This window comes from Panthera leo, chromosome C2, assembly GCF_018350215.1.
Source record: "Panthera leo isolate Ple1 chromosome C2, P.leo_Ple1_pat1.1, whole genome shotgun sequence".
Lineage (NCBI taxonomy): Eukaryota > Metazoa > Chordata > Mammalia > Carnivora > Felidae > Panthera > Panthera leo.
In genome coordinates this window covers 16,278,304-16,294,733 of record NC_056687.1, presented here as the reverse complement: position 1 = coordinate 16,294,733, position 16,430 = coordinate 16,278,304, and the positions used below count along the sequence as shown (strand labels likewise).

Genomic DNA, 16,430 nt, shown 5'->3' with positions numbered 1-16,430 from the left:
AAGATTGTAAAGAAGGAAATAAAAATATATTCAAAGACTATGTGACTGAATATAGAGTAAATCCCAAGGAGTGTTACTGATTTTCAGAATGTCCCAAATGTACAAGTAATTCTATGCCAAAGAGCAAGAGAAATATCCATTTATTGTCAGTACACTTTGTCAGTTCCCTTATTCATCAGCAAATTACAGCTTGCACTTGCCCATTATCTCCAGGTAGAAGAAGAGTATTAATTCAGGAATGAAATATATTTATGTTAAGTACCTACCATCAAAACTGGTCTCCGCTCCTAAGGCCTGATGAAATCCAAGACTTCATATGGGACTTAAGTTACATTTTACAATGTAAATTAGTACGCATGATGGTTCTACTACCCATGAGCCACAACTTACTGGCCAGCCCCCACTATTAACACACATAGATCAATTTTTCCCGTGGCCATTTACTAGTCAGATGGGATAATAAGCAAATTTGAGAGGTGATCCTTCTTGGGGAGGGCAGAGTTCTAGAGAACTTGTCACCTACCACAAAACAAAAGATAAACTATTGTTCATATTATCTTTAGATTCTACTCATGGAAAATAGGTATCACGTGGCTCTTGTATTATTTCCCTGGAAACAAACTGAGACAGGGATTTGCCTGCAGGTGGCCAATTAAGCAGGGCCCTCGGGAATACCTGTGAGGAGGTGGAGGCAACATAACTAGCAGAGGGAGATGTTGAACTATGATGCGGTTGCGATAGAGGCTCTTCCTGATGCCTCGGGGGGGGCTTACAGCTGGTTGCTCCCCTAATGACGGTCCAAACTCAGGAAAAGGGACCAGGCCCCTGCATCTTCACATCAACCAGTCTTGGGATGTAAGCTGTCCCACTTCTAGGGTATACAACTGTAACCATGTGCAAGGTTGTTTGTTTTGAGAGGGCAATGCCTGTGGGAGGACTCAGCTCTGAGCTGTCAGCAGGTAACACTCCTTCCAGCAGCAGAACGAGTGCCAGGGAGAACACGGGCAGTATATGACAGCACCCTGCACACTCCATGATAAATTGCTGTGAAATCCCGAAACAAAAAGACTGTGCTTTTAATGAGGGCAGCTGATACGTGGGGTTTGGGGGACCCACGTTCACACCGAAGCCAGTGGGTGGAGAGTGGAATGAGAGTCACTCTCCAGTAGAGATGGAGCAAACAGCAGGTAGTTCTGGCACCAGCTCCAAGAAAGAAGCAGCCATGAAAACAGTTTATGTCTAAGAAGGAACCCTGATGCCAAGCAATTGGAAAGTGGGTGCGTGCAGAGCTCTCACACACGTGATAGAGGAGCAACGGCTTGAGGAGTTAAAGCAAAGCACTATTTCTGCAGCCCCATTTATGGCTCACCCCCTTTATAGACTGGAGGGTCATGGGAAAGCCATGAGGCTGCCGCCACTCCGAGAGACGTTGTCAGAAATTACTTAAAAACCAGTAACCGTGGTCATTTCGGCAGGCAGCACTGGAGAAATAGAAGATATATTTTCACTTCTTTCTTTGTATGTCATGACTAGTAAAAGTCTAAGTGATTTCTACTTCTTTTGGTGTGTTTTTTTCTGTATTTTTAAAATGCAGTAATTGAGTTAGTATCAACAGAGTCAGCAAAATATGACATGAGAAGGGCAATAGCAGTCATCTCTCTCTTACTCCCATTCCACCACACAACGTACACTCTTGAGCTCAACTAGTATTGGGGCCATCAGACTTTCTTACTTGATTTCTATTTATCTTTATTATTATATTTACTACTATTTATAGTATTATAATATATAACATAAGATATAATATGTAATATGTAGCCTAATGTATTTTATGACTATTTTATAATTATAATGTATAATTACTTTATATGTTGTTATAGTTGTTATGAATTATTTATTAATCTACTTTATTTTCGCATATTATTCAGTCACTTTGCTTTGATCTATAATACCCCTTATAGGTTTCAATATCTTATATCCCAAAGCATATGCATTTGGGGTGAGTTAAATAATAAATAAGTTTGTTTCTATTAGAAATGAGGTTTTAGTCTGGAAGAATTGAAAAGATGCTTTGTCTCACATGGACAGAAACTCACTCCAGAAAAAAAAAAAGGAAGAAAGAAAGAAAGAAAGAAAGAAAGAAAGAAAGAAAGAAAGAAAATGTTGCAAGATATGCCTTTGGTAGTGACGTGTTTTGTGTGCTGTGTAGCCACTGGGTTATCTAAAGCCCTGTTGGGTGAGCCAGAATACTTGGAAATGTTCGGATAAAGTCAGGGTCAATGTGACCCTTCAAGTACTCAATGCTTGGGAAGATTGCTAGCTTAAAATGTCTAGGAATGTTTTGAAGACAGCTAGGCAAGTGCTGAAGTGCTATAAACAACAAAATAAATAACTATTATTCCAAAACTGAAATAAGGCTAACAGTTTGAAAAACCTCATTTAGTGCTCCAGAAATTAGCCAAAGTAGATGATGGCAGCTTGGATTTATGATGGTTTTACCAAACAACTGAAATACTTTACATGTGATCGTTATTTTGAACCTGCTGACAGTTTTTAATATAACTTTTGTATATTTTACACAAATTTTGTATACTAGTTTGTATAATTTTCCAAACTATTTATGAAAAGTTTTTTTAATGAAAATTTGTTGTTAAAAGTGCCCTGAATAGTATTAGTGTCTGATTCCTAAAAAATAAAAATTAAAACAAATAAATAAATAAAGCAGAGTTCTTTTTGCCAAATGAACAAAATCTGATTCTGTATGGCCATGGAAGTAGTAGACAAGATGAAGCTGACAGAATGATAAAAGCTAATGAAGTGGAAAATTAGAGTCAACCTCCTGGAGCAGTGTTAAGTTCGGTTGATTTTTGAGAAAGTGATGAAATATGGAGAAGGGACTAGGGAGACATAGAAGAGACCCAGAGTGAAGATTTAAAAACCATTTTCAGGGACGCCTGGGTGACTCAGTCGGCTAAGTGTCCAACTCTTGATTTCAGCTCAGGTCATGATCACATGGTTCACGGGTTCGAGGCCACATCAGGCTCGAGTCCCACATCAGGCTCCACACTGACAGCATGGAGCCTGTTTGGGATTCTCTCTCTCTCCCTCTCTTTCTACCCCTCCCCCACTCACGGTCACAAGCGCACACACTCTCTCTCTCTCAAAATAAATAAATAAACTTAAGAAAGAAAGAAAGAAAGAAAGAAAGAAAGAAAGAAAAGAAAGAAAGAAAGAAAGAAAGAAAGAAAGAAAGAAAGAAAGAAAGGTTACAGATTGCAGTCAGTTGGAGTAGCCCAATCTCTTGAAATTTAGTGAATATGAGCTGTTCCACGTCCTGTGGCAGTTCAAATCCTCAAGATTTCTTTTTAATTTCTGGAAGTCAGGTTCTCACCATCACATTTGGCGTTGGGCTCCTGTTTTGGCATGTGCTATCTCTTTTCTTACAATCTCATTTGCTTTAGTTAGGAAATCATATTAAACAAGAAGTATATAGGATTTAAAATAGAAGTATCTGCAGAAGCAGAATTCATGAATTCACTAATTTTTAACCATGCTAAAATTTATTTAACATGTTCATAACATGTTAAATAAACTTATAACAATTTGTACATTGTTATAAACATGTTAAATAAAGAAGTAAAACATATTCTCTCTTCATTTTTGATCACTTATTGCAGGGAAAATGGTATAACATTTTAAACTGAACTAGTATGTCGCTCATTTCCATTCAGTAGAGTGATTATTTCCTAAGTTTTCAATGTACTCAATGAAAGAAATTTGTCAACTCTATTAAAAAATAGTTATGCTACTGGAATCTCTATAAGGCAAAATTTCCCTTTTATGACTCTTGAAAATTCTCACTGCAGCTGTGAGAAATATTTGAAATGAATAAACTGTAAATAATGTGATCCTAACGTCATGCATACATTAGTATTAATTTGCATGTTATAAAGCTCTATGTTTTCATTTTTATTTCATTTCAGCTGTCTTAAACTGATACGTCTATCTCACAATTCCTTAAGAAGCTGTGAATACTTTAAATTACCAAAACTATCTTTAAAATAAAACACAGAGATTTATTCTTGGGGGAAATATTTTCTAGAGAAAAATGTTACTTAAAGTAGTTATTACAAAAGAAATAATTTTGAGCAGCTCTTTCAAAAAAAAGGTTTCACAGGGATTAAACAGGCACAATATTCCAAAATGAGGCCACATATTTTTTTAAACATAATGCTCTTTAGGAATACATAAATCTTGGGACACCTGGGTGGCTCAGTTGGCTAAGCATCCAACTCTTGATTTTGGCTCAAGTCATGACCTAAAGTTGAGAGATTGAGCCCTGTGTCACAGCGCGGAACCTGCTTGGTATTCTCTCTCCCTTTCCCTCTGAGCCTCCTCACCCCCACTCCTTTCATGCTCTCTCTCTCTAAAGTAAATAAATAATATAACGCATAAGTCTTCTCTCAAGATGCTCTTTTTAGATACTACCAATTGATTCTGTGTGCCTGAAACCAACCCCCATGTGCCTTGATATGAACATATTCTCCAAGCTATTTAATCAGTTGTCACCAAGGGGAGTAACAAATGAGTAAGAGAAAAGGGCTGATTGTTCGAATCCCTACTTACCACTTGGGCTTCTACTAAGACCTTTCACAGATGTAATCTTATCCACATTGTCACAGGGAGCACACTGAGCTTCAGAAATGTGGATGAGATCAAGTGAGTCCGGAGTACAAACCTGAGCTTCTTATCCACGAAGACATATTCCTTCTGCTCTCTTTTCTGACTGGCTTCTTTCACTCAATATAGTTTTTGAAATACATCAGTGTTGTTCTGTACATTAGTAACTTGATCTTTTTTTCATTGAGTGTTCCTCCATTGTATGATCATACCACTGCTTGCTTATTCACTGGTTGACAGATATTTGGGTTTTTTTCTCCTTGGAGTTATTATGAGTAAACCATCTACGAATATTCCAGTATAAATCTTCTCGTGGGGATATGTTTTCATTTCCCTTGTATGAATACATAGGAGAGGAATTTCTGGGTCATATGATAAATATATGTTTAGTTTTATAAAAAACTGCCAAACTATTATCCAAAGAAGTTGGACCATTTTAATTTCCCACCAGCATGTATGAGGTCCAGTTGTCCCACCTTTCCAGCAGAACTGTCAGCTTTTTCATTTCAGCCACTCTAGTGGGTAAGTGCCATTTCACTGTAGTCTTCGGCAAAATATGTTTCCCTGAACACTAATGTTGATTGCCTTCCCATGATTTTACTGGCTCTTCACATATCTTCTTGCTTATTTTAAATTAGGTTTATATTTTATTATCAAGATTCAGAAGTTTTAAGAATATTCTTAATACAAGTCCTTTGCCAGATAGATGTATTCTGAATATTTAGCCCTACTATGGTTTGTCCTTTCGTTTTCTTAATAAAGGCTTTCACAAATAGAATTCTAATTTTTTTAAACCTAAATTACAATTTGCTTCTTTTATGGTTTTCACATTCCTACATCTTATTTAAGAAACCTCCATCTATCCTGTGATTATGAAGATATCCTCTTCTTTTAGAAGTTCTGTAGGTTTTGAGCTAGAATAAACAATTCTAAAATTTGTGTGGAACCAGAAGAGACTCCAAATAGCCAAACTAATGTTGAAAAAGAAAACCAAAGCAGGAGTCATCACAATTCCAGACTTCAATCTGTATTACAAAGTTGTAATCATCAAGACAGTATGGTATTGGCACAAAAACAGACACATAGATCAATGGAACACAATAGAGAACCCAGATATAGACCCACAAACATATTGGCCAACTAATTTTTGACAAAGCAGGAAAGAATATCCAATGTAATAAAGACAGTCTCATCAGCAAATGGTGTTGGGAAAACTGGACAGTGATATGCAGAAGAATGAACCTGGACCACTTTCTTACATCATGCACAAAAGTAAACTCAAAATGGATGAAAGACCTAAACGTAAGAAATAATTTTGAGCCATCAAAATCCTAGAGGAAAAACAGGCAAAAACCTCTTTGACCTCTGCCACAGCAAGTTCCTACTTGACATGTCTCCAGAGGCAAGGGAAACAACAGCAAAAATGAACTATTGGGACCTCATCAAGATAAAAAGCTTCTGCACAATAAATGAAACAATCAGAAAAACCAAAAGGCAAACAACAGACTGGGAGAAGATATTTGCAAATGACATATCAGATAAAGGGTCAGTATCCAAAATCTATAAAGAACTTCTCAAACTCCACACCCAAAAGACAAAGAATCCAGTGAAGAAATGAGCAAAAGACATGAATAGACACTTTTCCAAAGAATACATCCAGATGGCTAACAGAAACATGAAAAAATGCTCAACATCACTCATCATCAGGGAAATACAAATAAAAACCACCATGAGATACCACCTCACACCTGTCAGAATGGCTAAAATTAACAACTTAGATAACGACAGATGCTGGAGAGGATGCAGAGAAAAAGGAAACCTTTTGCACTGCGGATAGGAATGAAAACTGGTGCAACCACACTGGAAAACGGTATGGAGGTTCCTCAAAAAATTAAAAATAGAACTACCTTACAGCCCAGAAACTGCACTACTAGGTATTTATCCAAGGGATACAGGTATGCTGTTTTGAAGGAGCACATGCACCCCAATATTTATAGCAGTGCTATCAACAATAACCAAAATATGGAAAGAGCCAAATATGTCCATTGACAGATGAATGGATGGATAAAGAATATCTGGATATGGATATGTGGACAGAACTAGAATGGATAATGCTAAGCAAAATTAGCCAGTCAGAGAAAGACAAATATCGTATGACTTCACTCATATGTGGAATTAAAGACACAAAACAGATGAGCCTAAGGGAAGGGAAGCAAAACTAACATAAAAGCAAGGAGAAGGACAAAACACAACAGACTCTTAAATACAGAGAACAAACTGAGGGCTGCTGGAGGGTTTGTGGATGAGGCGATGGACTAAATGGGCAAGGGACATTAAGGACACTTGTTGGGATGAGCACTGGGTGTCTTATGTAGGGGATGAATCACTGTATTCTACTCTAGAAATCATTATTGCATTATATGCTAAATAACTTGGATGTAAATTTAAATTTTTTTTTAAATCAAAAGAAAAAAAAAAAAACAACAATCCAAGGTCAGGTTATCTTCAACCTGGACCTTGTTCACTTGCTCACACACTGTTACTTGTGCTAGGAATTTTGTCTTCCCATCTTCTACTTTATTCTATTTCATATAGTTCTTCATTGTCTCTTTTTTCCAAGAAAGAAAATTCAAACATACCATATTTTATGATGAAGATAATAATGTAAAATCACCTTCAGAAAGATGTGTGTTTGATGTGGGTTCTCCTCGTGGAGTGTTAGATTTATAACAAGCATTCATATTCTGGGTAAGTAGAAAACCCTTATTTCACTTCTCTGACAACTTTTTAGTTCCAAAACTTGGGAGCCATCCTACCTCCTCCTTTGTCCTCAACCACACATTTAGGGTTACCAGTTAAAACTGGTTAAAATCCAGGTCACCCAGTTACATATGAATTTCAATTAGACAATGAATAATTTTTTAGTACATGCCCTAAAGATTGCCTGAAGCATACTTATACTTTATCTGAAATTCAAATGTCATGATGTCCTGTATTTTTATTTGCTAAATGTGGCAACCCTACCCACAGCTAACTCATCACCAAACCCTCAAAATCCTGCTTCCTCAATATTACCTGAATTAAGTCCATTTCTTTCTATCTGTAGTCTTGAAGAAGATGCCACATTTATACCTAGGTTGTTTTAACCACCTCCTAATTGGTTTCTAATCTCTAGTCTAAATGCTCTTCATTCTCTGTAAAGCCATAATGACATTTTTAAGCACAAACCTGATCATGTCACACCCCTTTGATTGCTCCCATTGCTTTTCAGACAAATTCTAAGCTACTAAATTTGGCTTTCACTGCTACATCGTGTCTGTCCAGCTTATCTCTAAGCAGTCAGAATCCTGCATTCTCCATACACTCCAACCATTTGGGGAAAACTTTCAGTCTCTTGACAAAGCTAAACTCTACCTGTTGGTTCATATATTCACACATGAATTTTCTTCTATCTAGAGGATTCTTCCAGCCCACAATATAAGTCTCACTAGCCCTTTCAGCTGGGCCTTGGGATGCTTGCTATCATATATGAACTTTTCTCTTCTCCTGCTCTGCTCTGATTCAACTCTCCATGCTAAGGTTGTCACGCCTCTATTCACCCTTTTGGGAAGGAGCCATTCCCACCCTCCAGTTATGGGGACAGCTGAACACTGAACACCTGACACTGGACAGATGAAATTGACAGTAGCATTAGTCACATATACTGGGAGTGTGACAGCCTGCGAGTGGAGGACATCTCACAAGGCCACACAGGCGTTGCACTTAGGACCACAGTGAACAACCAGGGCCTGCGGGAAACAGGCTTTATAGTATCGAGAGGATGAGGTGCCCCCAGGTACCAGGTGGATGCAACTGGCTTGTTGAATTACTATGTGGGCTGGCAGAGAAGGTCACCTACACTACAGGATAAGCAGGAACTGTGCCTGGTTCCCTAGACAAGGCAAGTTCTTCGGCTAAGGGTCCTTATTCATGAGAGTAGAGCAAGAAGGAGAACTTACAGTTAAGATCATTTGAGGCTCTCTCTGTTTTACCAAATGTCATGGCAGCACATGATATTGGGCCTTGATTTTAAGCCTTACCCGCCATAGCTAACGAACTTGTAAGAATGTATCACAGTTCATGCCTCCTTCCAGAATGGTATCCAAAAAGTTTAGATTTCCTCTTACCAGATTCAGAAATGTAATGAAATGTAATGCCAGGAAAACTGTCTAAGAGTTGGAAATGGGTGTTCTCCAGGCTGATGCTACTGAACTCTGTACCTTTGGTTCTATTTCTAATGGTTAGACTAGATTTTAAAACTCTGTAGGGATAGAAGTCAAGCTGCAGAAAACTGATGTCAATGTAAATAATTCTTTTATTGTCATTGATGCAAATGAGTTTTGTTGACAGAAGTATTAGATGATGCTAAGCTTCCATCATTACATTGCATTTCATTCCTAATGGCTTTGATTCAGTTTTTCGGCATCTATTAGAAATTCATTTCAGCATTCCTGATTGTGTGTATGGGCGTGGTATATATATGCATATATATGCATTTGTATATATATATATAATATATGCATTTATATATATGAATATGCATTTATATGTATATATAATATATATTATATATAAATATAATTTGAAGAATATAAATTTATATATATTTATATATATTTATAAATATTTTTATATATTTATATATATTTATAAATTTATAAATATATAAATTTATATTCTTCAAATTTATATATATTTATATATATTTATATATATTTATAAATATTTATATATATTTATATTCTTCAAATTCTCATTTGAAGGGGTTTGAATATGTTACTGGTTCCTCATTAAATAAGGAGTTTAATATCATCCTTAATACATATTTACATTTTCATAAAGTTTCATGATTTCACCTTTTTGGAAAATTATACTTTAGCAATAAAGATAACATTTTTAAAAACTATCTTTGAAAAGGAGATACAAATATACTTACATGTAAATGTTGTTTTACAATGAGGCAGCAAAAGTATCTTCTAATCTTACTTGGTTTTTTAATAATAAGCTTTTGTTAAATTCATAAATTTTATTAAATTTATAAATTTAAAATGATAAATATTTAAGTAAAATTACTACAGTACAAATGAAGTGAGAGAGAAAAGATGTATGGGTCAATTAAGAAAGGGGGGATTTTTATTTATTCAAAATTATGCATATTTGCTAATCTACTTTAGCATTAAGGGCACTGGCCCAGGCCTAATTCTTTGCTCAGTAATATTGAAGAATGTTACAGGCAGGGGGTGCAAAGGGCTCCGTTTTTGCTTTTTTTCACAATCAAAGTTTGGCTGCTCACTCTGGCAACTAAACTTTCTTGGAGAAGCTTTATCCCAAAGTTCTCCTACCCTGAGAGTAGCTTAGGTCACTGCTGAAAATGTCAAGTGTCATTTTGACTGACAAAGCATAAAAGAAGCTTGGCAGCAAGTTTTCTTATACAAACAAACAGTTGCTAGATCGCAATTCTGAATCTCTAAGAGAGCATTAAGAAACGTGACTGTAAGCAAAAACTGAGATTTTGTTGCCAAAAGGGAACATCATCAATTTCTGAATATAGTTTATATGTGAGTTAACATTTACTACTTTGGGCACTTCTTTTTTTTTTTTTTTTTTTTTTTTTTTGATTGTTAAAAAACGATTTTTTATTTACTTATTTTTTATTTAATTTATTTTTTAAATTTACATCCGAGTAGTTAGCATATAGTGCAACAATGATTTCAGGAGTAGATTCTTTAATGCCCCTTACCCATTTGGCCCATCCCCCCTCCCACAACCCCTCCAGTAACCATCAGTTTGTTCTCCATATTTAAGACTCTCTTATGTTTTGTCCCCCTCCCTGTTTTTATATTAGTTTTGCTTCCCTTCCCTTAGGTTCATCTGTTTTGTATCTTGAAGTTCTCATATGAGTGAAGTCATATGATAGTTGTCTTTCTCTGACTGACTAATTTCACTTAGCATAATACCCTCTAGTTCCATCCACGTAGTTGCCAATGGCAAGATTCCATTCTTTTTGATTGCCAAGTAATACTCCATTGTGTGTGTGTGTGTGTGTGTGTGTGTGTGTGTGTGTGTGTGTATATATATATATATGTATATGTATATATGTATATATACCACATCTTCTTTATCCATTCATCCATCGATGGACATTTGGGGTCTTTCCATACTTTGGCTATCGCTGATAGCACTGTTATAAACATTGGGGTGCACGTGCCCATTCGAAACAGCATACCTGTATCCCTTGCATAAATACTTACTAGTGCAACTGCTGGGTTGTAGGATAGTTCTATTTTTAATTTTTTGAGGAACCTCCATACAATTTGCCAGAGTATGAAACTTGCATTCCCACCAGCAGTGCCAAAGAGATCCTCTTTCTCCACATCCTCGCCAACATCTGTTATTGTCTGAGTTGTTAATGTTAGCCATTGTGACAGGTGTGAGGTGGTATCTCATTGTGGTTTTGATTTGTGTTTCCCTGATGATGAGTGATATTGAGTATTTTTTCATGCGTTGGTTGGCCATCTGGATGTCCTCTTTGGAGAAGTGTCTATTCATGTCTTTTGTCACTTTGGGCACTTCTTACGCAAATGGTGAAAAGCAGTGACTGCAGGAAAAAGGTTGGCAGAGAAGTTCCTCATAAGAGAAAGAAGCAAGTGACTCTCCTGCCCTAAAACAACTGTGAGAAGGAAGACCCTAGACAGGTACTCGCTGCACCTTCTCTTGGACTGGGTCCCATCATGATGGGATTCAGTGGATTATACTTTTCCACTCTAAGGCAGAGAGCTGTTACTGTGGCGCCCTGCAAGGTCAGGCAGTTCAGAAAAAGAATGTAACCTGGAGAAAGAGCTAGGATGAGCCGGGCAGAACACCCTAACAAGTGACTTGCTGAATCCTGTTTAGCCTCCCACCCCACTCCACACCCATCTGAACAAAAAGGTAAGCATACCCTGCCTTCTGGTGGTACATCATCCCAGCCATTTCTGCCAAGTCCAAATGGCTTTGCTACAATGAGAAACCTCCAGGGAACTAAAGAAAGCCTCAACACACGAAATGGAAGTGTTTGTGTGTTTTCCTTCCTCAACTAGAAAGTTAACTAAGAGAGAAGGCATAAGAAATCAGCAGCTGTGCCTTTTGTATGTAGTATTGCCTTGATCAGTACCCTTACTTAAGGATATGAGGGTTTAATAATGATGACCTACCCACACCCTGATATCCAGGGTGCATAATGGCTTTTGCTCTGGAATCAATGAATCTTATCAGGTTAACTTCAGAAGAAAGAAGGGGTAAATATTTAGCCCCTTTATACCAAATAGAAAGGTCTAATATACCAAATATTAGCCAAATTAAAAAGAATAAATTGACCTGAGTGATTTTAGTAAACACTGAAATCCCCTCCCCCACCCCCACCCCCCCCCGAAATAAAAAGCTTCCTAGAAGTTTGCAGTGGCTGGTACATTAAGGGAAAAAAAATAATAATAATAATGACTTAAAGTCATTGTTTACAATGTTCCTGAAGATTAGAGAATATATTTCCAAAATAGGTAAACTATATTGGTCTTGTTTTTCTGTTTTCCCTTATAACATTATAGTCAGCAACATATTATCCAAATTCACTAAAAAGTACTCACAACCACTGAAGTTACTCCGCCAGTTAAGGATTAGTTTATTGCTGAGTATAATAGAAATTTGAATAGCACAGGATTGAACTATTGGGTTCTCTGTTTGGGGACCACTCAGTTCATGTAGTTAAAACTGAAGCTGACATTTTAAATGAATTTATTAGTCTCACTTCGTTCCAGGACCAGACAGTAGTCCAGCTCACACACACGGACACCCTGGGAGTTATACAACTCAATCCAGAAGGGACACATTAATATTACTTCTCTTTCTCAAATGGTGAGCTTTCTAAAGGCAATTCTTTGATTTGATGTCATGTTCTAGCTTGGAAGTGAAACTTCCAGTTATACCACTTGGGAATCAAGTTATGTTTTACCAGTAAAATACCATTCAGCAAATTGTACATTATGGCCTTCAGGGTGCGACTTTTATAGGAAAGGGGACTAGCCCTCCAAGGCTTCTGTACAGGGTCTGCCAGGGTACTTAGTCCTAAAGTTAAATATTTAAAGCAAGAATGAAGCTTTCCCAGAGGGCTAAGAAAATCAAGTTAACAAGATTATAAAGAATAAATTAAGAAAGATTAAGAGGAAATACTACAATCAGTAGCTTTTTCTATACAAAATGCTATATTTCATTTATTCCAAGATACACAATTAATGACATCTTATACTCACTAGTAGCTAGGCTGTTGTCATAATATAGTTGCCATTACCTGCATATGAACCAACTTGGTTATTTTTCCAGGTGGTATAAATATCAGCAAGTAAACTTTTTGAGGACCATTTGAGGAAGAAATTTGAATCCTGGCTGCTACCTGAAAAATTTCCTTTGAAATTAGCTCATAAGATCAAAAGAGTACCAACATCAAAGTTTAAGAAATAGGTGTCATTGGAAGCAAATTAAAGAGATGAGAGAAAAACATTCTCAAGAAATGCTGTACTACCAACATTCTTGAGGGTACAGATGATATCGTTGGAAACAGTAACATCAATGAGTCGAATGAATCAAAAGGTATTTCTGAAGAGTCACTATCTGAATGTGAAAGTATTTTAAGAATAAGTTTGTTTGGAAATATTCTTTTTATCTCTGTTAAAGAATCATATGTGACAAAAATAAATTTCTCAATATAAAAGAGCTGTTTTAATGACTATAAAATGAAAATTCTAGGTGATAAGGGCATTATTCCATAGTTCAGCTGGCAGCGTTTCTTTGTTAGTAGTAAATAAAACAATGAATTATCTTCCATATGATGGCGTATTCAATTAAATAACCTACGATAGCTTTACATTATTGGACACGACAGCAACACTCAAGCCAAAGTCCCTTTAGAAATTCTTCTTTCCCTCTCCGCCTCCAAAGCTTGCAGCCTCAGAAAAAGGCCTTTCTGCCTTCTGTTGGCCCCTGTGTGAGAAAGTCTGAGTACACTGATGGGATCGCAGAAGAAAATGCACCCTTGAAATAGGGCTATGACATCAAAACCAACATTTCAATAAAGAAGTATCCCAAACACATCATCTCAGCCTTTGCACAAATCAGTATGCCCGAGGGTGTCTTACCATTTCAATTCCATTAAATAATTTCAGAGAACACTTCTATCCTTTCACCACAATTGGAAGTCTTGCTGAGAAAAGTGTATGTAGCACCACCGCCGTATTTTTTCCAAATTGTGCAGCACTGCATGACTCTGTGGTGATGTTCCTTTTATCATTACATTGTACCATTTTATAACATTCTCCAACACCTACTATTTTAGACCTGAGAAGTGAAAACACCTATGCCCATACAGCTTACTGCTCACATTAATAGGACTTTACTATTTCAGGAATATAAGCATCTGCCCAGTACTATCAAAGACACAAACTTTATTTACCATTCCTGGATCTTCCTGAAAGACCCATCAAATCTCGAATAGAAAGAATCAAAAGACAATTTACAGCCAAGACTCTTTGAAACCATGACCTGAAAATTCCTGCTGTGCACACCAGCCCTAAGCAGTTGTAGCATGATCCTTACCTAATCAAAACCAAGCCTCTGACTGAGAAACCTGCTGTAAATCAGACTTCAAAATCTCACGAATATCCCCACTTTGCTCCCTCCCATCTGCGATACTAGTAAGATTCTCTCAAGGTAGTGCTCTTTTTATCACAGTAAAAATAAATTCAGCTTTGACCTAGCAACAGTTTGTTTTGGTGACATTTTGATGAAGCTGGCATTCGACATTGTAGATTATTTTGTATTGACTCTCAAAAAAATTAGGAGACAGAAACTTGGATACGAGTTGTTAAGATTTTGCTTTGTACAGCAAACCCATACCAGTAACACTAGGACCAGTACTTACTAACAGAATGAACACAGGGGCGCCCGGATGGCTCAGTTGGTTAAGCGTTTGAAGCTGGAGTTCAGCTCAGGTCACGATCTCACAGGTTCATGGAATCAAGCCCTGTGTCGGAGTCAGTGCTGACAGGGCAGAGCCTGCTTGGGATTCTCTCTCTCCCTCTCTCTCTGCCTCTCTCCTGCTCATGCTGCCTCTGTTTCTCTCAAAAAAAAAATAAATAAACTTAAAAAAAATGAACACAGTTCTGCCTTACAGCTCCTACGTATAACTGAGGAAGATAAAGAATTAAATGAATTGATGACCTATGAAGCCTGTTGAGGAATTCGCTTCCAGTAATATCTTGACTGAAGATTTCAAAATCCTAAAATATATCTCAAAAAAAAAAAAAAAAATGCCAGGGAAACAAAGCTTTTTTGAAATTAGAACACCAGACAAGGAAGTAGGAGGGGTCAGATCACATTGAAATGAAAACACCATTCCAGTAATGGAAACTGCCCCATACCCTTAAGGCAGGGTGGGGCCATGGTCAAAGGGCTTTGATGGGCTGGGGAGGGGACTAGGATACTGGTACTTAGCCCTGGATCTAGGCAGAATAGGGAAGCCGACTGAAGACAAAACACGCATAAAGCTGGGGATGAAGGAGTGCCACACCCTAAGGGAAAGAGTGAAATAGAAGAAAACTGTGTAACAGAAAGGAAAAAACAAAACACAAAAAACAAAAAACTAAGCCACCCACCATGGCAGGAATGTATACCATGTACTATACAAAAGGCCCAAAGTAAGAATTTCAGTTCACAGTAGACACTAGTTAATAGTAGCTTTGAGTATTTGCTAGAAGCAAGGCAAACTCCATCCTACATCAAAACACCTTCCACCCAAGTCTCACAGGACATTCAGAGGTAGTTACAAATATATGCTCACATTAAAAAAAAAAAGAAGAAAGAAATCAGAAGTAATCAACAGAAACAAACTAGCTTCAGTGAAAAGCAGCTGGAACACCAAACCAAACAAAGACCCGAGATAGTACATAAAGAACATAGAGTAACTGTGTGTAAGGAAATCAGAGGGGATCAAAGCAAAACTATAAAATGACCAAGCAGCGTTATTGGGTGGCTCAGTCAGTTGAACATCCACCTATTGTTTTGTTTTTTTTTTTGTTTTAACGTTTATTTATTTTTGAGTGATAGAGAGAAAGCATAAGTGTGGGAGGTGCAGAGAGAGAGAGACACAGAATCCAAAGCAGGCTCCAGGCTCTGAGCTGGCAGCACTCTGTGCCCGATGAAGGGCTCAAACCCATGAACCATAAGATCATGACTGGAGCTGAAGCTGGATGCTTAACCGACTGAGCCACCCAGGCACCCCACATCCAACTCTTGATTTCAGCTGGGTCAACTCTGATCCAGCTCAGGTGATGATCCCAGGGTCATGTAATGGAGCCCTGTGTAGGGCTCCATGCTGATCGTGAGGCCTGCTTATTAGCATTTCTCTCTGTCTCTCTCTCTCTCTCAAAAAAAAAAAAAAAAATGATCAAGCAGCTTTGAAAAATAAATAATTTTTAGAAATGAAAATAATAATAAAATTTAATAGAATTAAAAAGCAGCAGAATAGAAAAGCCAAAAGAGAATTGGTGAGTTGGATGATAAATATGAAAAAAATTATGTGAAAAATATGAGAGTAAGAGACATGGAGGAAAAAGGAAGAAAGTCTAATATATGTCTATTCTGTGCCCTAGAGGTAAGTTATAAGGAAAATGGGAAAAGTTCAA

General features: G+C 37.2%; 1 long non-coding RNA gene across 1 annotated transcript in view; it reads right to left on the bottom strand.

Moving 5' to 3' along the window:
- Positions 1 to 473: 473 nt before the first annotated feature.
- The window catches only part of LOC122198477, a 267,549-nt gene continuing 251,592 nt past the window's right edge, over positions 474 to 16,430 (bottom strand). Inside the window, exon 4 of the long non-coding RNA XR_006193000.1 lies at positions 474 to 519. This is a non-coding gene — a long non-coding RNA (uncharacterized LOC122198477). The remainder of the gene's footprint in view (positions 520 to 16,430) is intronic.